This window comes from Castanea sativa, chromosome 5 (assembly GCF_040712315.1).
Source record: "Castanea sativa cultivar Marrone di Chiusa Pesio chromosome 5, ASM4071231v1".
Taxonomy (NCBI): domain Eukaryota; kingdom Viridiplantae; phylum Streptophyta; class Magnoliopsida; order Fagales; family Fagaceae; genus Castanea; species Castanea sativa.
In genome coordinates this window covers 3,951,724-3,977,596 of record NC_134017.1, presented here as the reverse complement: position 1 = coordinate 3,977,596, position 25,873 = coordinate 3,951,724, and the positions used below count along the sequence as shown (strand labels likewise).

The window sequence follows — 25,873 nt, the reverse complement described above, 5'->3', positions numbered from 1 at the left end:
AACCCATCTTAGATCTACCCAATTACAAGTAAAGTGCATTTTGTCAAAGGATTAGTCAATTACACAAAATATGAACCTAATACCAAGCTCCCAATAGTTCCATGCTAAGCAATTCATTGTTGTTAGCGGGGCCGATGATCAGCCTCCACCAATACAAGGGTTGTTACTTCTTCACTCATCAAAATCTGTTGTCATTTCTGAGATAATTCTAAGTGATCTACATCCTGTTCCAGTCTTCGTTTCAAACTACCCCGAGTAGCTTTAGTGTTTGGGGTGTTTTTGGCAATGTTGGACTTAGTCTTACGTGTCCAATTAGGCATAACTTGTAGTTAACTTGGAAAGTCGGAAGCCCTTGCTGTCTCACTAATAGCATGTGCATTCATCTTTTCGGCTGGTTGGAGCTGAATAAAAGTGTCAGACTTATTTTGCAGAGCGGGGCCAAATCAAGGAGGATTCTGGGGGTCGTATTGAGTGAGATATTAATCAATATCTCTGAGTTGTGTTTCGAAATTGAATAGAGAAAAATCAAGGCCACTATTTTTGGGATTAATTCCTTCCACAGATTCTGGAGAAGTAACTGCATAGTGTGATTTGTCATTCCAAGATTCATGCAAATTATTAGATTTTGCCAAATTTGTCACCTCTTCCCTAAGTTGGCTTGTACTCCCTAATGACACTTCTTGGACTAATTCCGAGAAGTACATGATTGATTTTAGCTTTATCAAAAGAGTTCCATCAAAATCTGTCGGTCCGTCCCCAGAAAAGAAAACCCAGGCCACAACTGATGACAAGGAAATTTTAGATCTTCTAGATGAGTTTCACAAGCAGCTCAATCTTGAGCAATCCAAGGTGTCTTCTCGGCTCAAACAGTTACTGGATGATTTCAAGCAAGTGCACCGACTTCTCAAAGATGCAAAAGCAGTTGAAGGCTTAAACAATTCAAGGATGGCTTGGAAGGATCAAATAAAGATCAATGTTAAAGATGCAATTAGTTCTTTGTCATCCTCCCAACCCCAAAGGAGCCACACCAGTACTCAAAAGGAGATAGATCCTTGGCCAAAGTCCTCTACAGAAATTGAGCGATTCGAGCAAGCTATGGAATTTCTTGCCATGAGCATGGAAGTTTGCCGCACTAAACTAAGGGAAGAGACAAACTCGGTGGTCGGCTTGGAAGATAACATACATGAAGTGGTCTCACTACTGACCACCAACGTCACTACTGAGAATTGCTCCACACTTTCCATTGTGGGGATGATGGAAATAGGGAAGACAACTCTAGCAAAGATGGTTTTTAACCATGCAGCTATTCAGAAACATTTTGAATTCAGATACTGGGTGTCTCTATCTGATATGGTGGACGATAAGCATGAAATCCTGAAAACAGTGGGCAAAAATGTCCTGGCAAATCATGGGGAACGAACAGAAAAAGGTTACTCATTCAAAGAGGTGAATGATTTCTTGAAGGGTAGGAAGTACCTTGTAGTTCTGGACAAAATCTCAAGTAAGGAAACTTGGGATACTCTGAAAGAAGCATTCCGAGATAAGATAAGCGAGAGCAGAATTTTGATCACCACACGAGACGAGAGTGTAGCTTCACATGTTGACCTAACAAGCATCATGTACCCACTTAAACTACGAACACAAGAAGAGAGCTGGGATTTGTTTAAACAGATGGTGCGCTTTCAGGCTGAACCTTCTAAGCCTGATCATGGACTCTCACCAGAATTAAAAAAAACTTGCAGAAAAGGTTGTAGGCAGATGTGGAGGCTTGCCATCTTCCATCTTAAATCATGGGTATCTATTGTCCGGGAAGGAAGTGACGTCTAAGGACTTGTCAAGGGTACTTGAGCATGTCACTCCTAACCAAACACCCTGGTCGGAAAACTTGGAAACAAATGCAAAAGACTTCCCTCCGCATCTAAGTCAATGCCTTTCTTACTTTGGACAATTCCCCAGAGACACTAAAATTTCTTCAAGAAGATTAGTCGTTTTGTGGGTTGCTGAAGGGCTTGTAAAATAAAGTGGTGAAAAGCAAGAGCCTCTTAAATCTGTTGCGGAGAAATATTTGTCACTTGTCAGAGTTGATAATACGCAACTTGGTACAAGAAGTGGAAAGAAAGCTTAATGGGAGGGTCAAGACATGCAGCTTCCCCAGTGTTCTGCGAGAACTCTGGTTGCGAGAAAATCCAAGTTCAGGCTTTGATCAGCACGTACTTTATTATTCCATTGAAAAAGATTCCAGTTTTGGTGGCAACATAAATTCATCAACACCAAATATATTGCAAAGCTATAGAAATCCCCTCTCCTTGCTCTGCTTTGATACTCGTGAAGGAGATAAACCTGGAGTAGCTTTTGGTCACTACCTTAAGAAGGGCATTGCAAGTGGGCATCTGTTATATTTAAAGGTGCTTGATCTTGAACACGTATTCAGACCTCATTTGCCTAAAAGTATAGGAAAATTAATCCAGTTAACGTATCTGGGATTAAGGTGGACATATCTAGAGACTATTCCATCATCAATTGGCAACTTAGTGAACCTCGAAACATTGGATGTGAAGCGTACTTATATCCGCACTTTCCCTAGTTCAATATGGAAACTGAAGAAACTTCAAAACCTATACATGAGTGAGATTTCTCGAAGCAAAATTGAGCATCAACCTGAAAGTCAATGTAAAGGTAATCAGCGTAACAAGAAATTTTTACAAAATCGCCAAATACTGCGTGGTGCATTTGTGGATAAGGAAAGTCCTCTGAAGGATGCATTTAACATGATGAAAAATCTTCAAATATTGGATTTGTCATTCCAGTTGGCGTGGTCACAGCAAAAAGCATTGGCAGAGAGTCTTGTGGAATTGAAGCGCCTTCAAAAATTGACATTGAAATCATTTGATGAAACGGGTCAACCCCAAGATCTTCATGTGACTCAATTGTCTGGCCTCGTAGATCTCTACTACCTATCTTTGTATGGAAAATTGAAGAATCCATCCATCTTCATAAATATTAATGGACTTCCTCAAAGCCTGACTGATCTTACCTTATCAGCCTCTAGACTTTCAAATGATCCAATGCCAGAGTTAGAGAAGCTTCACAACCTTAAATCCCTCTGTTTGTACTCAGCTTCTTATACTGGGAAACACATGGTTTGCTCCACTGGAGGCTTTCCCCAGCTTAAAATTCTGAAACTCTGGATGCTTCAGGAATTGAAAGAATGGAAGATGAAGGAACAAGCAATGCCGAGCCTCAAGCAGGTGGAGATTCGGTCATGCAAGAAATTGAAGGTCCCTAACACCACAGAGTTGAGGCATCTAAAGACTCTTCGTGAATTGAAGTTGAAAGATATGCCAGTGGATTTCACAAAAACAATTGAGAACAACAAGGACCGAATTTGGGGCCATATTGCTGTCTTTCCAGTCATAATTATTGATCGGTAGTGGTCAATGAAGAATGGAATTCAAGCTTCCACCTATGTGAGGTTTTCTTTTGTTTTCTTTCTATGTTCCTTTTTTATTTTTCCTCAAAAAAAAAAAAATTACTGACTTATGATTATGACACTGCAACTTGTAATTACAGACTTGTGCTTCCTTAGGAATGACGCGAGCGTTGGATAAAGAAGAGTTGGCCAAATTTTTTTGTATTATAAACTAATAATTGCCCAGATGTATATAGTGAAATCCGTGAAGGGTGGTTGTTCCTCAAGCCAAATTTGCCTTGCCTCCTAGTTTTGGGATTGGTCATGGTTCACGTATTCTATTATGAATCTAGGACTTGGTAATTCCTCAAACCATATCTGCCTTCCCTAGTTTTGGGATTGTTTATGGTTCACGAATTCTATTATTCCAAGTCATTAATGATCACTTTTGGACCATGTAATGGGGCCTTTCTTTTTATTACAGGAAGTGTGTAATTTCATTAAGCTTTGTTTGTTATAAAAAACAAGAACAGAGCACCCAGCACCCATGGAAACTTCACCTGTAATATCCATAATTTCTAATGCCTATGTTCTTGATTTGTTCATTTTCCTCATAATCATCGGGTGTGGGTACATTCTCATCATTTTTCTTAGTTATTTATTTCTTCGATGGGTGGAAAATCGTTACCGGCGTCGTAGAAAGAATCTCAATCTCTTGGAAGCTATCATAAAAGATGTAGAAGAGGTTTTGGAATCCGGGAGAAAAATAGATGAGAAACCCAATCAACTTCGGGATTCTCAACTGAAACCAGGAACCATTGTACAACTAAGTGATGCTGATAGAGATTGGGTGGAAGAAACCAAAGCCGTGGTTCACAAGGTACAGGGTTACGAGGAATCCTACCGAACACTGACTGAAACAAGAGAATCGCAGAAATCGATTTACTCTGTTGTCAGGAATTTCATAAGCACTTGCGCCCACCAGGCTGAGTTGGGTTCGTGCAACGCTGAAATAAATGATCAAATTCGTAAGACACGACCCTGAATTTGTAAATCATTAGAGCGGTCAAGGTTTATTGTTAGAAGCTTGCAGGACAGACCAATAGAGGAAGACAACTCTTCTCTTTATCTTCCGGGGCCAAAACCAGGTGTCTCTATTGCAAGGAAATTAAAATTTCTGATGGCTAAGAATCCAAACTTAGTGACTGACAAGCGAAAGGAAATAGACTACTCCAGCAAGTTGCCACAGCAGCTACTGCATGCTTTCCTGCAAGATTTAGCAGGGATTCCAAAGGAAAGTGAAACGGCAAAGGCTTGGGTGGATGAAGCCGTGGATATCATCAGCGACCTGCATAACGCAATTGATAGCACACAGAAAACAGCAGATCGAATGAGATGGTTTTCGTATATTGGTAATTGGTGGGCGAGGCGTCAGTTCAAGAAGAGCTTTAGCAACATCAAGAAACGGCTCTGGGACCTCTTTTATAAAAAGGTTCTATTTGATTTCACATTCATCAGAAGAGTTGCACAGAAATCTGTCGATCGCTCCCCAAAACAGAAAACTCAGGCCACAACCGATGACAAGGAAATTTTAAATCTTCTGGACAAGTTTCGCAAGCAGATCAATCAGGAACAACTCATGGTAGCTTCTCAATTAGAAGAGCTACCTGATTATTTTGATGATGTGGACCAAGTTCTCATAGATGCAAAAGCAGTCCAAGAAGGCATGCCCAATTCAATAAAGGGATGGAATAATCAAATGAAGATCATTGTGAAAGATGCAATGAGTTGTGTCTCTTTATCAGCCTCACAAAGGAGAAACCGTAGTTCTCAAAAGGAGACAGATCTTTGGCGAAACTTCACCGCAGAAAATGACCTATTCGTGGAAGCTCTTAGACTTCTTTCCATACGCATAAGGGTATGTCGCATTGAATTGAGGGTGGACACAATCTCGGTGGTCGGCTTGGAAGATGATGTACACGAAATGGTCTCGCAGCTAACCACTGAAACTGAGCCATTCTCCACACTTCCCATTGTGGGGATGGAAGGCATAGGTAAGACAACTCTGGCAAAGGTGGTTTATAACCATAAAGCTATTCAGAAACATTTTCCTTTCAGAAATGGGGTAGCTCTACCTGATACGGTGGACTGTAATAAGGATGTACTCCTAAAAAGATTAGGAAAAAATGTCCTGCCGAATCATAGGACAGGGAAGGAAAAAGAGTACTCATTCAAGGAGGTGAATGATTTCTTGAAGCCCAAAAGGTACCTTCTAGTTCTAGACAAAGTCTCTAACAAGGAAATTTGGGATACTCTAAAAGAAGCATTCCAGGATTGTGGAAATGGGAGAAGAATTTTGCTCATCACAAGAGACAATAGTGTAGCTTCAAATGCTGACCGAAGCAGCACCCCATACCGACTTCAACTACGAACCAATGATGAGAGCTGGGATTTGTTTACCCAGATGGTGCGCTTTCAACCTGAACCTTCTCTGCCTGATCAAATCTTATCAAAATGGAAAAAACAGGCAAATGAAGTTGTAAAAAGATGTGGAGGCTTGCCACTTACCATCTTAAGCTATGGGTATCTATTGTCTGGGAAAAAAGTGATGATTAAGGACTTGACAAGGGTGTTGGACCATGTCAGTGCTTACCAAACACCATGGTTGGAAAACTTTGAAAGACATGAAAAAGACTTGTTTTTGGATCCACGACTACCTAAATGTTATTCTTACTTGGCACAGTTCCCAAGAGACTCTGAAATTGCTTCGAGGAGATTAGTCGCCTTCTGGGTTGCAGAAGGGTTGGTACAACAAAAGGATGATAAGCAAGAGCCTCTTGAATCTGTTGCCATTGCAAAGAAGTTTCTGCAAGAGTTGATAAGGCGTAACTTGGTTCAAGCAGGGCAAAGAAAGCAGAATGGGAAGGTCAAGACATGTATCTTCCCTGATACTCTACGGGAACTCTGGTTGCGAGAGAAAAAAATTTTGGACTTTGATGTGTATGTAATTGATTCAATGAATTCTAGAATGCAAGCCTACAAAAATCCCAGGTCCATCCTCTGCTTTGATACTCAAGAAGGAACTGGAGAAGATGTAGGTACTATTAAGGATCCTCTGCCATAATCTAAGGCTTAATTATAGGAGCTTGTTTATAGGAGCTTGTTTAGCCAATTATTTCCATTTATTTTGTCATCAACATTTATGTGTAATTATGCTGTACAATCTGTAAATGACTATATATATGCACAGCCCTCACCACTCTCAGTGTGTGGTGATTTTCTTAAATATTCTCATGGTATCAGAGCCTTACCTGGATTATCATCCCACGATCCACAATGGCCTCTGATTCTTCTTCCACCCTTCTTCCCTTCAACACCATGATTCACATGGTTACCATCAAGCTCTCCTCCTCCAACTATCTTCTATGGAAGAGTCAACTTCTTCCCCTCCTTGAGAGTCAAGGTTTGCTGGGTCATGTGGATGGAACCTTTGTGCTGCCACCCCTATTCGACCCCCTACCTCTCAGACACCAAACAACAAACACCTGGCGTGGAAAGCAGTTGACCAACACCTTCTTAGCCTTCTCCTCTCCTCCCTCACAGAAGAAGCAATGGCTGAAGCCGTTGGCCTCTCCACATCTAGTGAGGTATGGACCGCCCTCGAAAAAACCTTCAGCCACCGCTCCAAGGCTCATGAAATCCGTCTCAAAGATGACCTCCAATTGATGAAACGTGGGACCCGTCCAGTCACTACCTATGTCCGTGCTTTCAAGGCCTTATGTGATCAGCTTCACGCCATTGGTCACCTTGTTGATGGAACCGACAAAGTCCATTGGTTTCTCCGTGGTCTTGGGCCTGATTTCTCCAGTTTCTCTACTGCTCAAATGGCTCAAACCCCCCTCCCTTCCTTCTCTGACCTTGTGTCTAAAGCTGAGAGTTTTGAACTCTTTCAAAAATCTCTAGAGCCTCCGGCGCACTCAGCTGCAGCATTCACTGCTACCCGGAACTCTTCTCATCGTGGAGGTGGCTTCTCTCGCCACAAACAAGGCCGCGGAAATGGTTTCGGCGGTGACTCTTCCAGTCACGAACAGGGCCGTGCCAACACCAACCCAGGTCGCCATCCGCCTCGCTGTCAGATTTGTCGCTTGGAAGGACATTATGCAGACCCGTGCAGGCAGCGCTATGACAAGCATGAACCCACGGCGCACCTAGCAGAAGCCTTCACCTCTTCATGCTCTCTGTCTGGGAATGACGCCTCTGATTTGTGTTTGGACACGGGGCCTTCGGCCCACATGACTCCAGCCCACTCCAATTTGGATCACTCCACCACCTACACGGGTAAGGATTGTGTAATTGTAGGGAATGGTGCGTCTCTACCCATAACCCACACTGGTAAACATTCCCCTTCCCCAAATCTTCAATTGCTAGATGTCTTGGTTGTTCCCCACCTCACTAAAAATCTTTTGTCCATTAGCAAATTAACAAATGATTTTCCTTTATCCGTTACCTTTACTAATAATTTTTTCACTATTCAGAATCATCAAACGGGAAAGGTGGTGGAAACCGGTCAACGTGATGGAGGCTTATATGTGCTAGAGTGCGGAAATTCCGCCTTTATTTCTGTCCTTAAAAATAAATCTCTTCATGCTTCGTATGATTTATGGCATGCTCGCCTTGGCCATGTAAATCATTCTGTTATTTCTTTATTAAATAAAAAAGGACAGCTTTTTCTTACCTCCTTATTGCTATCTCCTACATTATGTGATACATGTCAACTTGCGAAAAGTCATCGTTTGCCTTATTCTCTCAATGAACATAGGCCATCTAATGTTTTAGATCTTATTCATTGCGATATATGGGGTCCCTCACCTGTAAAATCAAATTTGGGTTTTGCCTACTATGTTTTGTTTATTGATGATTATTCTCGCTTTAGTTGGCTTTATCCCTTAAAATTGAAATCTGACTTCTATGATATCTTTGTTCAATTTCAAAAATGTGTAGAAAATCAATTTTCTTCTCATATCAAAATTTTTCAAAGTGATGGTGGTGCAGAATTTACTAGCAATAGCTTTAAAACTCATCTTCGTACCTCTGGCATTCATCATCAACTGTCTTGTCCATATACTCCCGCCCAAAATGGTCGTGTTGAAAGAAAACATCTTCATGTGACTAAGACTGGTTTGGCCTTGCTTTTCCATTCACACACTTCTCCTCGTTTTTGGGTTGACGCCTTTAGCACTACAGCTTACATCATCAACCGCTTGCCCACACCACTTCTCGGAGGTAAGTCCCCTTTTGAGCTTCTCTATGGTTCTCCTCCAAATTATGAAAATTTTCATCCTTTTGGTTGTCGTGTTTATCCTTGTTTACGTGACTATATGCTTAATAAATTTTCCCCCTGTAGTATTCCTTGCATTTTTATGGGATACAGCCCCTCTTATAAAGGGTTCCATTGTCTTGACCCCACTACCTCTAGGCTATATATCACCCGACATGCTCAATTTGATGAAAATTATTTTCCCTCCCTCGATACCTCCCACGCTCAACCCATATCCTCCCTCCACTTTTCAAATTTTTTGGAACCAAGTCTTCCCCATTCAGACATGCCCCCATCCTCTCCTGTGCCCCATTCCCCGCACATTACTCAATCTGAATCTAGCCCTTGTGTTCTTTGTACTGATCCCGTGGATGAGTCTTTGCAAGTCGATGATTCTCTTGCAGGTCCCTCTTTGTCACACTCGGATCCTAGCCCAGCTTCTCTTGTACCCACTGAGCTGCCCCCTGCTGCTCTTGCTGCTGCCCTTCCAGTGAGTTCTAATCCTATGCTCACACGAGCCAAAGCTGGTATTTTCAAAACTCGACACCCGGTAAATCTTGCTTTCTTGGGATCCTCTGGTCTTCTCTCTGCTCTCTTGGCTTCCACTGAGCCCAAAGGGTTTAAAACTACTAAGAATCCTGCTTGGCTTGTTGCCATGGATGAAGAGGTTCAAGCCTTGCAAAATAATCATACCTGGATTTTGGTTCCTCGACCGGCCAACACCAACATTGTGGGTTCTAAATGGGTGTTTCGGACCAAGTATTTGCCCGATGGATCTATCGAGCGTCTCAAAGCCCGCCTTGTTGCCAAAGGCTATACACAGGTACCTGGACTTGACTACACTGACACTTTCAGCCCTATCATCAAGGCTACCACTATCCGTGTTGTCCTTTCACTTGCTGTGACCAACCACTGGCCTCTCCGCCAACTTGACGTCAAAAATGCATTCCTCAATGGCCATCTTACTGAACAAGTCTATATGGAACAGCCTCCTGGGTATATTGATCCTCGCTTTCCTAATCATGTTTGTCTGTTGAAGAAAGCTCTTTATGGCCTCAAACAAGCACCTCGTGCCTGGTTTCAGCGATTCAGCTCTTTCCTCATTCACCTTGGTTTTTATTGCAGTCGTGCAGACACATCACTTTTTGTCTTTCACAGGCAGTCTGACATTATTTATTTGCTTCTTTATGTTGATGACATCATTCTTACAGGAAACAACTCCTCTCTTCTTGACCGCTTCACTTGTAAGCTTCATTCTGAGTTTGCTACTAAGGATTTGGGTTCTCTCAGTTACTTCCTTGGTCTTGAAGCTACACCAACCACTGATGGTCTTTTTCTCAATCAGCTGAAATATGCGCGTGACATTCTCACTCACGCTCAGTTACTTGATAGCAAGCCTGTTCACACCCCTATGGTTGTTTCTCAGCACCTGTCTTCTGATGGTCCTCTGTTTTCGGATCCCACTCTTTACAGATCTCTTGTAGGTGCCCTTCAGTATTTGACTATCACGCGTCCCGATATTGCTCATGCAGTCAACTCTGTCAATCAGTTCCTCCACTCTCCGACTGAAGACCACTTTCTTGTTGTAAAGCGCATTCTTCGCTATGTCAAAGGTACACTGCATTTTGGCCTCACTTTTCGTTCATCCATTGCTCCTGGTGCTTTAGTTGCTTACTCAGATGCCGACTGGGCCGGATGTCCAGACACTCGTCGCTCCACCTCTGGTTATTCCATTTACCTTGGCAACAATTTGGTTTCTTGGAGTGCCAACAAGCAACCTACAGTTTCTCGTTCAAGCTGTGAGTCTGAGTATCGTGCCCTTGCTCTCACTGCTGCTGAACTTCTTTGGCTCATGCATCTCCTTTGTGATCTCAAAGTTTCTCTTTCACAACAGCCTCTTCTATTATGCGACAACAAAAGTGCCATTTTTTTGAGCTCCAACCCTGTTTCTCACAAGTGGGCCAAGCATGTTGAGTTAGACTACGACTTTCTTCGCGAACTTGTTGTCGTTGGCAAACTTCGCACCCAATATGTGCCTTCTCACTTACAAGTTGCCGATCTTTTCACTAAAAGTTTGCCTCGGCCTCTCTTTCAATTTCTTCGCTCCAAGCTTCACGTTTGTCCTAATCCAACGCTTAGCTTGCGGGGGGGGTGTTGAGGATCCTCTGCCATAATCTAAGGCTTACCATATGTGCAACCTTTGACCCTCAATTATAGGAGCTTGTTTAGCCAATTATTTCCATTTATTTTGTCATCAAAATTTATGTGTAATTATGCTGTACAATCTGTAAATGACTATATAGGCACAGCCCTCACCACTCTCAGTGTGGTGATTTTTTTAAATATTCTCAGGTACCACCCTTCGTAACGGCATTGCAAGTGGGCATTTCTTACAATTAAAGGTACTTGATCTTGAACAAGTATGTAGACATCAATTGCCTGACACTATAGGGAAATTAATTCAGTTAACATATCTAGGGTTAAGGTGGACTTACCTAGAGAACATTCCATCATCAATTGGCAACTTAGTGAACCTTGAAACTTTGGATGTCAATCATACTTATATCCGCAATCTCCCCAGTACAATAGGGAAATTGCAGAAGCTTCAAAACTTGTACATGAGTGAGATTTGTCGAGGCAAAATTGGGCAAGGACGAAATGAGAAATTTCCGCCAAATCTCCAAATACTGCGGGGTGCATTTGTAGATAAGGAGTCCTTCGGGTCGGGCGGGTATATGCTCACTCCTCATAAGGACAGCCCTATGAAGCATTTCCTCATCGGGTTGAAAAACCTTAGGAGATTGGAATTGGCGTTCCAGTTAGACTTGTCACAGCAAAAACAATTGACAGATAGTTTTGCTGTGGAACTGAAGGGCCTTCGAACATTGATGTTGAAATCAATTGATTAAATGGGCCGACCTCAAGATCTACATGTGAATCACTTGTCAGGACTCGTCAATCTCTCAAGTATTTACTTATTTGGTAAATTAAAAAATCCATCCATCATCATAAACGTTGCCGGACTCCCTCAAAGCTTGACTGAACTTACCTTATCAGCCTCTGGAATTTCAGATGATCCAATGCCAGAGTTAGAGAAGCTTTCCAAGCTTAAATCCCTCTATTTCTACTCAGGTTCTTATACTGGGAAAACCATGGTTTGCTCTATAGGAGGCTTTACCAGGCTTGAAGTTCTGAAATTCTGGATGCTTCATGAACTGGAAGAATGGATTGTGGAGGGACAAGCAATGCGGAGACTCAAGAAGTTGGAGATTCGGTCCTGCAAGAATTTGAAGGTCTCCACTGGGTTAAAGCATCTAAAGACTATTCGTGAATTGAAGGTAAAAGATATGCCAGTGGAATTCACAAAAGGTATAATGAAATCATCCCATTTTAATTGTGGATAATCACAAGTCAATGCTTCATGGAACTCAAGATTTACCGACCTGAGGTTGTCTTTCTTAATCTTTCTCTGTTCGACTGTTCCTTTTGGTTTTTTAGTTCTTCAAACTAATCAATGAATCATCAAGATCTTGACACTGCAACTTGCAACTACAGATTTATCATTCCTTTCATAACTCATCTGTTTGGAGATGATGTCTTAATCAACTCTTTGGGTCACCATCCATAAGGTACTCTTTACTATTATTTTTTATGTTTCTCTTGTTTCTAAGGTATTTGATCAATAAAGTCATATACTTGCCATGCAAATGACTCAAATAAATCGTACACTTTGTTACAAACAAAGTGCTACTATCTCTTTGCTAGAAAAAAAGAAAAAAGAAAAAAAAAAAAGTGCTACTATCTCTGTTGTTTCTATGGTATCTGATCAATAATATGTAATAGTCATATGCTTGCCATGCAAATGACTAAGAATAACATTTTATCCTTTGTCGCAAACGAAATGCTACTGTCTGTCTGTATATTCTTTTATTGGGTGTGGGGTTATTATATGTTCTTTCTGGACAGATATATCTGTTTGTGACTAATGTACTTCGATGATTCTTCTTGTATAATTATTCGGTTTGTTGTGCTAATTGTCCCTTTCCCTAAACAAGACAAGTAGTTAGGTTATTCATTTGTTATTTCCAATCACAAAACGGCTTTTGATTTACAAACTGAGATGAAACAACAATTATTCTTGTTCTTCTTGTGCTCCAATTTACAAATTAAAAGATGAAATTTTTTTTTTTGAATTGGATCATCATATTGTAATGTTAACATTGTGTAGTAGATTGAGATTGGAATCATATGATGAGGTGAGCAATTCAAATAGACAAGACTTTAAAACAGACCTTGAAGTTCATGACAAAGATAGCATGGCTGATAGTGCATTTTGAAAGTTTAAGGAGTTACAAGGGTAATTGAGGTGATAATTAAGGATGAAAATTTCTAATTTGCCCTAAATTCGAACCCATAATTATATTGAGTCATTGACCAATTGACTGGGCAATTATTATTACAAAAATTAAATTTAATAGAGTGATGTGTTTGAATTTAATTGGGTAACGTACTATGTTATATTGTACAACCTACTATAGTGCATCTTCGGAACGGACAGCTACTCAAAAAAAAAAAAAAAAAAATCGTAATGATTTGTAGAATTCAGTCCTTACAAACCCACATTTTCTGGAATTGTGAATACATCAGGTCTTCAAGAAGCTCATGGAAAATTTTTATTTATATATATATATATATATATATATATATATATATATATTTTTTTTTTTTTTTTTTATGAAACATGAAAGTTTCTCTAAGTATTGTGAATCAGCATACCAGTTTAGGGATGGCCATGGACCAGGTTTGGGTCAGGTATACCTAAACCCAACCCTAAAATTTTACTCGTGGATGCTCGATCCCAATACCCAATTAGCACCCATACGTGTTTGTTACTCTAATTTTTTTTTTCCCTATTGATATTTGCACCCAAACCGAACACGATTTTTAGGGCCTTCAATTTTTTTTTCAATACTATTACTATTATTATTATTATTATTATTATTATTATTATTATTTTCAATGATGGAATTTTAAATTGACAAAAAGGGAAAGAAAAATACTTCTCTATTGGCATTTCTTTTATGATTATGTGCTAAATTACAGGGTTGTGACTAAAGCCTCTATTTCTTTTCCCAATAAATGAAAGCAATGAGATTATTTGCAGAGTGGTATTGTACTTCTTAATCAAGTGTAGTCTTTTGATAAATGTATAGGGTCTGTTTGGATAAGTTGTTTTAAAAAGTGCGTTTTTAAAAATAAGCATTTTTAAAATGTGCGTTTTTAAAACACAATTTTTAAAACCATTTTTAAGCATTTGGCAAAACTTATGAAAATATTGAGAAATAAATTTTTTATTGTCAATTAAGCATTTGATCTATATTTGTCTAAAAATATTATTTGAGTGTAAATTACAAAAATAGGACACAACTCTATCACCAAAGTACACTCATAAAATAATTTTAGTCAGACACCCCAGCTGTTCACCAATACAGTCACCTCACGTCCTCACCACTATAGTTGTTCACCACTCAATAATAATAAATTACTTTCCCAAGTCAGGCCTACCATCTATTCTAAACCACAAAAACAAAATAGAGTTGAAAAGTTGAAACCCAAATCACAAAGTAACGTAGTGAAAAGCTAACGGGAGAGGGAGAAAGAAAGAGCCTGCAGCAATGGCATTCTCTATTTGTGGTGATTGAGTTTGCAGATGGTGCAATTAAGGCTCTACCAGTGCGTCTTCTTTTTACTTCCAATATATGATGCTACATGCGATTTGGGTACACTAGGACTAGAAGCCTCTACTCAGTGTGTCTTAGCTACCATTGGAGCTTTGCTGTGATGTTGCTCTACAACTTGCATAGAGAACAACGAGAAGTAGCGGGTACAAGTTGTCATTAAACAATAATTTCGTCATTAAGCAAAATTTTGAGGATATTTTAGGTATTGACACCCTTCAAATTCGGATTGTGATGAGTTTTTAGAATTGCGGTTTCCAAAAAGTTCGACTGTATTTCATTTTCAAAATGCCAAATTTGGCATTTTTGAAAACGCAATCGCTAAAAAATTGCAATGCCAAACGATGGAAATTTTGCGTTTTGATTCAAAAACGTGCGTTTGTATGGTGCAAACGCTTATCCAAACGGGCTCATAATCTTGCTACAACAGTTTAATGGAGAAAAAAAGGGTATTTGTTACGTGTGTGTTGAGGAGTAATTTTAGGAGTACACTGGTTTGTGGTTAGTCATTGAGTATTAGTAGGGAAGTGGATTTTATAATATAATTGTGCTTAATATTTATCCAAAACTGGCAGTGGTATTCAAATAAAAGTATCATAATATTTATCCAAAATATTATATTTGCATTTAATAAATTGGCTGTTGTCTCCGCTGAAGAAGCAACGACCAACCATGAGAATTTCTAGCCAAAATAAATGCACTACAGATCACTGCAGTAGCGCAAGTCCAGCCCAAAATCAAGGACAAAGTTTTTTTTTTTTTTTTTATGGGAAACTTTCAACTTCATTAATACCTCAAACCAACAATAACATCATGGAGAAGAGCTTGTTCAAGAAAACAAGGAGTCTCTTCGATCCATACAGAGAAATCAACAATGCAAGAAGCATGTTTGGCTAATAAATGAGCAGGCCTATTTCCTTGCCTCCCTACATGTGAGAAAACTACCTTCCTAATCTCATGTGATGCAGACAGAGAGCCATACACCAAAGCAGCCACTACCGTGGGTGGGGGGGATAACTCCTTCAGGGCATTAACAAGGATTAGGGAATCAGATTCAAGCACAAAGTCTTGGATGAACATATCTTTGGCAAACTGAAGACCACATTCTATGGCCTTAGCTTCAGCTTCAATAGCAGCAAGGGGGGAGCTAAGCTTCTTACTGCAAGCCCCAACCAACCTCCCAACCTCATCACAGATCAGAAGGCCCACACCAGCCGATTTATTAGCTGCAAAGACATCTCCATCCACGTTGATCTTGTAAGAATTTGGAGGTGGGGGGGTCCATGAGGCAGGGGCTTTCAATGACTACATTAACTTGACAGTTTGGCTGGACTGATACTCCCCTAAATAATTTAAGGCGCTTAGAATTACTGCCTGCCCAGGTTTCTTCACTCCACCATTCCTTACTTCATTCCTGTTAATCCACAGCATCCAAGAGATCGTGATGATTCTCTCTACCAATTCTTGATCCCATTTAGCTATCATGATTGCATACCACAGTAGGTCCAGGAAAGAATTGAAAGTAAGATTCATACTCCCAGGAATCAAATTTGCTAGTGCCCAAATGTCACGAGTCCTTGGGCAAGCCCAAAACAAATGACCCGAAGATTCCATCTCTGCCTTGCACTCATCACAGCTGCCATCTGATAAAACCTTCCTTCTCGCTAAGTTATCTTTTGTGGGCAGAATGTTCTCGCATGCTCTCCACATGAAATGACGGATTTTATGGGGAACATTTACCTTTGAAATGTACTTCCAAAATTTCCTGAGATTACTATCATCAGAAACCGTCCCATAGGTAGCCCTGCGGTTCATCTCTACAGCCAACTTGTACGCAATTTTCACACTGAAATGTCCATTTGCTGTTGGGGCCCAAACCTGTCTATCATCTGGTAGCCTGGAGCTCAATGCAATTCCTTGTATCACCTCGGCTTCATGAGGAAGAAAAAGACTTTGGACAACCTCCTGCTTCCAGACTCCTTCTTCAGCATCAATCAGAGAGGCCACCCTGGCCTCAGGTGGGAGGATAGATGGAGGGGAAACAACTTTGTGAGAGGGAGAAGTAGGCAACCACTTATCTTTCCAAATCTGAATACTATGCCCATTACACACTTGCCATCTCATGCCCTTTTTTACAACGTCTTGGGCAGCCAAAATGCTCCTCCAAGCATAGAAGGGATTAGACCCTATCAGGGCTTGAACAAAGTCGCAATTAGGACAGTATCTAGCCTTGAAAACTTTGTAAACTAGAGAATCGCGACACAACTGTAACCTCCAACCTTGTTTTGCCAATAATGCCAGATTAAAAATTTTAAGTTGTTTAAAACCCATACCCCTGATTGATTTAGGGGCACACAACTTATCCCAACTGATCCAAGCCATTTTACGCTCCCCACAACATTGACCCCACCAAAAATTCCTTATTAAGCTAGTCATCTCATCACAAAGCGAGTCGGGAATTTTGAAGCAACTCATTGAGTAAGTAGGAATGGCCTGTGCCACAACTTTTATCAGTACTTCCTTACCGGCCTTAGACAAAAGCTTCTCCTTCCAACCCGCTAGCTTTTTTACCAACTTCTCCTTTATTTCTCGGAATGTGTTCTTCTTATTTCTCCCAACCAGAGATGGGAGACCCAAATACTTCTCAAGTTGTTTAATCACATGAGCCCCAAATCTGGCTTTGATCTCTTCTTGCAAGCCTTCAATTGTGTTAGGACTGAAAAAGAGCGAGGTTTTTGCTCTGTTGAGTTGCTGACCCGATGCTTGTTCATAGGTGTTCAAGACTTGCTGTAGGGCATCACACTCCTCAGGGGTAGCTTTGCAAAAGATAATGCTATCATCTGCAAAGAATAGGTGGGAGATAGTAGGACCACCCTGACAAATAGAAACACCCTCCATATTTCCCACAGCCACCTCTTTCTTAATCAAGGCTGACAAACCTTTAGCAAACAGCAGGAATAAGTAGGGGGAGAGAGGGTCACCTTGGCGGAGGCCCCGCGAAGGGGTAATAGGATCACTCGGCTTGCCATTAACTCTGATGGCATAAGAGACTAATGATATACATTGCATCATTAAGCCTATCCATCTTGGGTGAAAACCCAACTTTTCCATGATTTTTTCCTAAACACGTCCACTCCACCCTATCGTATGCCTTACTCATGTCAAGTTTCAACGCCATCTCACCTTTCATACCCCCTTTTCTCTGATTAATGTGATGCATTGTTTCAAAGGCAACTAAAACATTGTCAGTGATTAACCTCCCATTCACAAAAGCCTTTGGGACTCACTGATGATAGAAGGCAGAAATCTTTTAAGCCTATTTGCCAAAGTTTTAGATGCCAATTTGTAAATCACATTACATAGACTAATTGGTCTGAACTCCGTCACTCTAGTAGGATTTTTAGTTTTAGGAATCAGTCAAATGTGGGTTTCATTGAACTTAGGAAGGGTCACACCAAAATTCAAGAAATCCAAAACTGTTTTAGTGACAATATTACCCACCATAGACCAAAAATGTTGAAAGAAAAGAGAAGGCATACCATCGAGGCCAGGGGCTTTCAGTGGGTACATCTGCTTCACTGCTCTGTGCACCTCCTCGGCTTGGAACTCCTTAGTCAGTCTGGCATTCATGGCATCTGTGACCTTGGGCTGAATGGCATCCACAATATCCATAAAATTTGAGGGGTTTGAGGAAGTGAATAAATCCTTATAATAGTCCACGAACACCCTCTCGATTTCCTTCTCCTCTTCCTGCCAAACACCGTTACAGTTGAACACCCCTTCAATCAAATTCTTTTGGAAGCAGGCAGAAGCTTTGGCATGGAAAAATTGAGTATTTCAGTCTCTATCTCTAAACCAGTTTAGTCGAGACCTCTACTTCCACATATCATTTTCTTTTTCGAGCCAGCAATTAAGCTCCACTTGGATATCTTTGAGTTTTCTGTTCACATCAGGGGAAGTTGACTGCAGTTCCAACCACTCTAGTTGCTTTTGAAGATGGGCGATTTTCACCCCCACATGCCCAAAATCAGACTTATTCCAAGCTTCCAGCCTTGATCTACACTCATCTAAACATCGTACAAATCGGGAAATTGGAAGAAGAAGATAGACCTTCACTCCACGCCTCTGAGATCACCTGTTCACATCTCGCATCACCCAACCACATAGACTCGAAACGGAACAACTTCTTTTTCTTCCCCTGCTTTGGTTTGTACAGAAACTGTAAGAGAAGTGGACTGTGATCAGAAACAGAGGAGGACTTGTGGAACAACCTTGCTACAGGAAACAACAAAAACCACTCTTGGGACGCTAGAGCCCTATCTAGTCTTTCACGAATTTGGGTTCCATCCCTCCTCTGGTACAGCCACATGAACTTAGGCCAAATAAAGCCCACATCTCTTAAGCCACAAAAGTTTATAGCATAGTTGAAACGGGCCATCTTATGGTTGGGCCGTAGAGCACCTCCTTCCTTTTCCATAGAGCAAGTTATCTCATTGAAATCACCCATCACCATCCAAGGGAGCTGAGAAGCAGTGCTTAATTCCTTAAGTAAATTCCATGAATTTATTCGTAGAGAAGTATCTGGATTTCTGTAAAAACCCGTAAGGTGCCAAGGACCAAATCTATCACCCCCCTTAACCACCGCATCAATATGAGACAAGGAGGATTTATGCACCTCAATTTTGATATCACTCTTCCAAAATAAGGCCAAACCACCACTGAGGCCCACACTAGGGACTGTAAAACTCTTTTTAAAGCCACACTGATTACGAACTAATTTCATCCACTCCACGTCCGACTTCATTTCCATTAAGAAAACTATAGTGGGATCTTCCATCCTAATAGCCCTTTTTAAGGCATTTACTGTCTGAGAGTTCCCAAGCCCTCGACAGTTCCAACTAAGAAGACTCATTGCTCCCGGCAGGGTTGCTTAGCAACCTCCACCGATCCCAATTGTGTAGCAAACAGAACGCTTAACATTTTTGTTTCCTCCACCACCTTTAGTTTTTTCTCCCTAGCTGTGTCTACATCCCCATGGGCTAAGTTCTCACATGCCTTCGTTTCCATTAAGGTTAAAGTTGTATACTGACAGATTTAAACTTGTAATTGACTCTTGTATTCAAAAACCTTCCTATTGTAAACTGTCTTGTACAAATCTATATCTATATAACAACTAATAGACGAAACGTTTGACTTTTTGTTGACCATGTGGCAACATAAATTTATGACACATTCACATTTTAAAATTCCAAACAATTGTGTCTTTTCATTATTTAATAAACACCTTTTCAGTTAATAGCACTCTACAATTTTTGAAAAAACCGAAAAGTTATGTCTTTTATTGAATTAACCGAACCGTTTCACTACAATATTTGTTACAATTGGTGGCTTGATTCGGTTTATTTAAAAAACCGAACAGTCATGTGTATAAATGAGTCTTACAGGAGTAGTAATAAATTTTGCAGTGTCAAATTCCCTCCCCAAAAAAGCAAACACTTCTTCCATCTCTCTATACGCTCTTATTTCTCTCTCACCCTTTTGCTGTACTTCGCTCCATATAACTTTTGTCCTATTTGCAGAAGCACTCAAAGCAAGACTTCACCATTTTTGACCAGCAAAGTTCCAAAGCAAGTCTAAAGGTTCACCGTAAGTCCAAAACTTTTTATTTTTATTTTGCAATTTTCTTATGATTGTATTTGTTTGGTGAGAAATTGAGGGAAAAGAGAAAGGAAAAATGGGTTTTGGATCTTGGGAAAGAATGAGAAATTTGAGGGCACTACCGTTAAGATATGATAAAAACCTAAATAGTCGAAGGCTACACCCCAGCCAATTCAGAAAATTGTATCAGTCATCCTCTAGAGAAGGAGTAGAAGAAGAAGATGAGAGACTGTCTCACCACCATGTTACCTTGCGATTCAAAAAACCTGTTAAGCAGTCTTCTTTTTGTCTTTACTTTTTCACTGATTTTTTTTTTTTTTTTTTTTTTTTTTTGCCATTGATTTCAGGATCAGGTACTAAGATTTTGCCCTCTGATTGATTTCTCATAGTTCCAAAAATCCCCCTACAAAATTCTCTAAGCAGAAACCAATGGCTGTCTAAGTGGGTATGTATTTCTTATTTGAATTGTGATTGTGGGAATTATTGTTAATTGAAGAGATTGGCAGTAAAGATTGGGTTTCTATGGTCATTTTTGAGAAATTTCAAATAAAATTTTTGGTGTGTTTTGTTTGATTTGTTTCATGTGTTAACTATTAATGCTTTGGGATGTCATGTAAACTTCAAACTGATTTTTTTTTTTGGTTTATGAATATTGATATAGGGGAAAAAATGTTTGACAATGAATAAGGGAGAGCAAGGCAAAGTGACGTAGTAAGAGTTGAGGCATTGCAACTTGCAAAGTCAGTTTGTGGATCATAAACTCATGGAGTGGCTAATGTAACAGGTATAATCTGAAAACATGGAATAATTTACTATATTAAAATAGTGAGATCTATAAGTGGAAGAAAATTACAGCATTATGAAATAAAATAATATCAAATGGGAACAAACTACTCATTAGAATTAGGAATATTAGAAGGCACAGATTAATGCTTTGTGAGATCGTGGCATATCATTTGTGAAAATATGACATTCATAAGTGCCATAGCTACTTCTATGTTGCATTGTAAAGTTATCATCATTAGTTTTGAGTTTGAACAATTTGTTTTTACTGTGTTTTAACTCAGTTGTATTTTCAGATAATATTCATCTCATATATTTATTTTTTTATTGTTCAGGACTGTGTTTGGTTCTAAAGTGATGGTTTCACTCTCTACTATTCAATTACAGTCAAATTTCAATCTGAATAATTGCAATTGTTAACTTATTTTATGCAATTTTTATCTATTCAAGATAATTACATCAAACTTAGGCATCTACATCCCATTGTGGATTTCCATAGCAGGTATGTAAGTGATTATGCTGCTGACTTCGAGCTTTAATATTTTTGGACTTCAATGGGGACTGCTAGATGGAATCTAACATAAGTTTTCATTTTTAATGTTTTGAGGCATGAGGAGTACTTTTAGAAACGTGATCATGCACTTGAATTTTTTGTCTATATGAAGAGGTAATTTACCCAATTCAATTTCTTAATGCTTTAGAATTTATGAAAAAAAAAATCTGAATGCTTTAATACGTTTGCCTTTTGTTGGGTTCACAAAATCCTATTGATCACAGGCTTTGAATTTTTGTGTGTAAGGTTTTCGTTGTAATTGATTTCTTGGCTTAGTTGGTTTGCAGCAGTTTTGTTGCTTTTGGGATTTATGCAAAACCAATCTTTTCTGTCCCGGTTTTCACAGCTTCATTAAAATATGTATTGTCATTATATGTCATTCTATTTATTTGTTTCTGCTAATCTAGGCAGCAGCAACAGAAGGGAAGGAGGTGAATGTTGTGACAGTTTACATTCTAAAGTTAATAACAGCAAATTGTTGAATTGATTATGAAATTGTTTAGAAATTATCAATATAGTTCACTTTTATTCCTTTTCCACATTGTTTTCAGGTTTTGGGATTGGAAGTCTGTGCAGATACCTTAGTTAGGAATCAAATGTTAAGGGGAATATCTGGAGGGCAAAGGAAACGAGTTACAACTGGTAAAGTCAAATTTGTAGTACATATATACAAAATTTTATTCTCTCTACATCTGTATCAATAATATCTAATACTAAAATTGTAGGTTAGATGTTGGTTGGACCATCTAAATTGTTATTCATGGATGAAATATCTACTGGTTTGGATAGCTCAACAACTTTTCAGATTGTGAATTCAATCAAGCAATATGTTCACATTTTCGATGGAATTGCTGTCATCTCCCTCACTTTAAAACACTAAACAATTGTATCTTTTCGGTGGTTTGCTTATTTAGCTTCAGTGGGTAACTACTTATTAAAACACTAAACAAATGTATATTTTCGGTGGTTTGTTTATTTAGTTTTAGTGGGTAACTACTTATTATTATTTATGTACGCTGTTTGCTTTTTGTTTTCTTCTTTCCGTTTTTCTGTTTTCTATTTTTTTCCCCTCTGCGAGAACAAACCCAGCGAAGGTTGTGGACAAAAAACAGAGTACCCTTGACGCGACTGCTTTTGGTAATTTTTTTCTTCACAATCATGCTATTGTTTTCTGTTTCTAATTTTTATAATAACAAACATTTATAACTAAGGCATTGAAATATTTTGTGCACTCCATGGGTTTGAGAAAATGCCTTGCTTACTCTTGCATTAGTTTGTAGCCACTTTATGGTTTGTGCATCTTGGTTTTAATTGCTACTGGTTATTGACTACTTTTTGTTATGTATCAATCATAAGTTATTGGCCAAGTCATTGCTGTCTATATTAAAGGATGAAGACACTCTTAGACACTCTTTGTATTAGCGACTATAATAAAAGCCTTATGGTCAAAGCACAGTTTGTCAACGTTACTTTCAACTTTCAAGCATTCAAATTTAGATAGGTGCTTGGTAGAACTTTGTTTCTAAGGTATTTAATTCAATGTATTGAACAGTCTTTTTTCTTCTTTTCTTTTTTCAAATAATGCAGTAGCCTGGTATTCATACTGATATTTTCAATGCTTCGTTCTTTGCTCTCTTTTTATTTTGAAAAAGTTTTTCCTGGGCTGAATGAGTTATCTACTCTATTAAGGTTACAACTGAGAAATTATATAGCACTTACATCCATTCAAACGCCTACATAAAGCTTTACATGAATTATTCTTCTTTTTTCCTTGCTTTAGCCTCTTTTTCTATTTGCTACGATTGAGTAAATTTGTGGTTTGGTAAGAGTACTTGCAGCATTCAATGAGAATTGCTATAGTTCACAATCAAATGAGTTTTACTATAGTTCACAAATGAGTTTCTTTTGGAACATGTAACTCCTGCCAACGGTTTGAAGCCATGTCATATCTGTGATGCATTAAAGATAGAAAGCAAATGGCTGTTCCTAAGCAGATCAAATGAACATGAATGGATTTGGGTGAACATGGCTTATTACAACCATGATTCCAACCGTTGCCATTGCATAATTTTGATTTTATTAATCAATCAGATGCAAGAACCTAATTGATAGTTGAAATTTTAAAATTAAAAAGCTTAAAAAAAACTTATTTTGCGGGTCCTCTCATTTTTGATAAAGAGCTGCATACTTTTTGAGGGAAAGAGCTGCATACTTAACCGTGTCAACTCCAGGTTTGTTAACAATTACTCTAATTTTTTTTTTTAAAAAGTTTATGTTGCATTTCTTTTCCACATATTCGGAAAAATTATTAGTGTCATCTTCAACAAAAATTTACAGCATAAAAAATTATTACTAAAAGCAATTAAATTCCACATAACTCTATTTTTAAATTTCCAAAAAATGCTAATTAACAATAAATATATGCTTGAAAGAATATTCCATTTTTTTAACGCCTATTTGCTATCTTGGATTTATACAATAATAGGTATGATTTGATCTTCTATAAATACTTTGTTTTTAATTATATTTTCAAAGTATGGAGTTTGTTTTATTTTCAAGAGCGAGAAGAAAAATGATTCTATCACAAAAAAGTAACAAAAATATACTTACAAATTTACAAATTCTTCATTAAAGGGATTTTTGAGACTGGAATCAAATGTACGTGAGGAAGAAACAAAGAATTGTTTAAATTATCGTACAATATAACTTTCCCGTGCATCGCATGGGTTAGCGACTAGTATGAATATAAAACCAATCACTCCTAGTACTGTGGAGAATTCATTCCAAATATTTGTTCTCTGATTGATTGTTTTTATCTACCAGTTCTCCTTTTGCATTATTCTTTAGATATGATCACAAATTCACAAGGAGGCACAAAAACTGGTCTGGGTAAAAAGACTAAAGGGGCTAAGATAGGCTAAATAAAATGTATAATTGTGCTTATCCTCTTCTTTTTTCTTTATAAAATGGATTGGACTTGGTAGAACACCTTTATAAACCTGAACAGCACTTCCCCTTCCCTGCTATACCTTGTCATTGCCAAAATTTATGGCAACTAAACGCTGTATTTTTAAATAACATATGATGAAGTACAAATTCGTCAGTCCAAGTAAATGCATCCAGATGGAACCAAACTTTTTTTACTACGGTTATGGAAAGGATAAGGAAGCTTCCTTAGGATGGTCATCGGTGTAGTGCCTGCCACAACGCCTCTGATGCCAAAGTCAGTATAAAGGAGGTCTTTGGAAAGATAAAACAATGTGGTAAAAATAATAAGTATTTTTGTGTGTGTTTTCGTACCTTCTGCTCGTGCTTGTGAGGGCTTTATATATGTTCCTACAGCCCCTACCTGTTGTGGCAGTTATTGTGGATTTAATGCCTCTTTTGGTAACGCCTCGTGGCCAATGTGAGCTTTAATGGGCTTCCAATGGTCTATAAAGTTGTCCCTATAACCGTCTGAGGCATTTATTTAGACTGCATTGAATGAGTTCCTTTTCCTTTGTCAGTAATGGGGCTTATATCGTCAATGGCACCTGGTTTCTTCGTCTATCAATGCTACTTTGCTGGCTTTAATGACTTCGTCCAGATAAGTTAAATTCGTCAATCCCATCAGCTACCCCCGGATTCTGTGGTCGTCATGACGTGTCAATGCCGGTCACAGGATTTGAAAGGTCCGTGGACTGTATATGACTCTTGGGATTTCGCTCCGCATTAACTGGATAGTGACGAAACTACACATGTTGTGGCCACGTGGCTTATTCTAATTAGTGGAGTTAATGTTCCAGTTGCATGACCCTTGGGTTTCTCGCTGAATTTCAGTTTTTTGGGCTTTGGTTTTTAAACTTCTCCTCTCCCCATCTTTCCATTTTACCTTTTCAAGTTCCCAATTATTGCTCTAAGTGTTTTTCTCCTCCAATATCTCTCTGTGATTTTTCTCCAAGCTAGTGCGTGGCAGAGCTTCTACATTTTCCGTTTGAGGTATGTCTTTCTTCTCTTCTTTTGATTCTGGGGTTTTAGGATTTATCTTTTTCCTTGGTTTTTTGGTTTTTCCATGGTTAGTGGCTCCGATGTTAGGATAGCTTGCCCCTTGATTTCGTTTCATTTTGCACGTTTAGGGGGGTCTTTAGGGGTTTTCCCACACCTTGAGAATTTCGTTTTTGAGGGCAACAACCTGAGTGTTGCCTTGGCCGATCTGTTGCCTTTGCTTCGTCAATCGATTGATTGGTTCGAGAATCTGGTGAGAAAGCGGGAGATAATGTCTGAGGTTAGGTCTAGCAAACTCGAAACTGGGCTATCGTCTAACGGTGACCCAGCGGAGGAAGATACAGTCGTCTCTTCCCTTCGAGAAGTTAAGGCTTTTCACGCTCTCGAGGAAATGTGCGGGTTGGACACTGATACATTGAGTAGATTTAAGA

The 25,873-nt window shown here is 39.1% G+C and overlaps 1 long non-coding RNA gene and 2 pseudogenes across 7 annotated transcripts; all 3 read left to right on the top strand.

The window, feature by feature from the left end:
* The first annotated feature begins 702 nt into the window (after positions 1-702).
* Positions 703-3,431, top strand: LOC142634569 (putative inactive disease susceptibility protein LOV1; annotated as a pseudogene).
* A 525-nt stretch (positions 3,432-3,956) lies between these two features.
* LOC142635943 (putative inactive disease susceptibility protein LOV1) lies at positions 3,957-12,120 on the top strand (annotated as a pseudogene).
* Positions 12,121-19,925: 7,805 nt separating this feature from the next.
* LOC142637088 (uncharacterized) lies at positions 19,926-23,049 on the top strand. Of its 7 annotated transcripts, XR_012844533.1 has the most exons (6): positions 19,926-20,110; positions 20,470-20,567; positions 20,784-20,906; positions 21,241-21,572; positions 22,010-22,100; positions 22,184-23,049. It is a non-coding gene; the product is annotated as an uncharacterized LOC142637088 (long non-coding RNA). The 7 variants fall into 7 exon arrangements; XR_012844529.1 differs by having other exon boundaries at positions 21,241-22,100; XR_012844534.1 differs by lacking the exon at positions 22,184-23,049 and having other exon boundaries at positions 21,356-21,407; positions 21,513-22,147.
* The last annotated feature ends 2,824 nt before the right edge of the window (positions 23,050-25,873 follow it).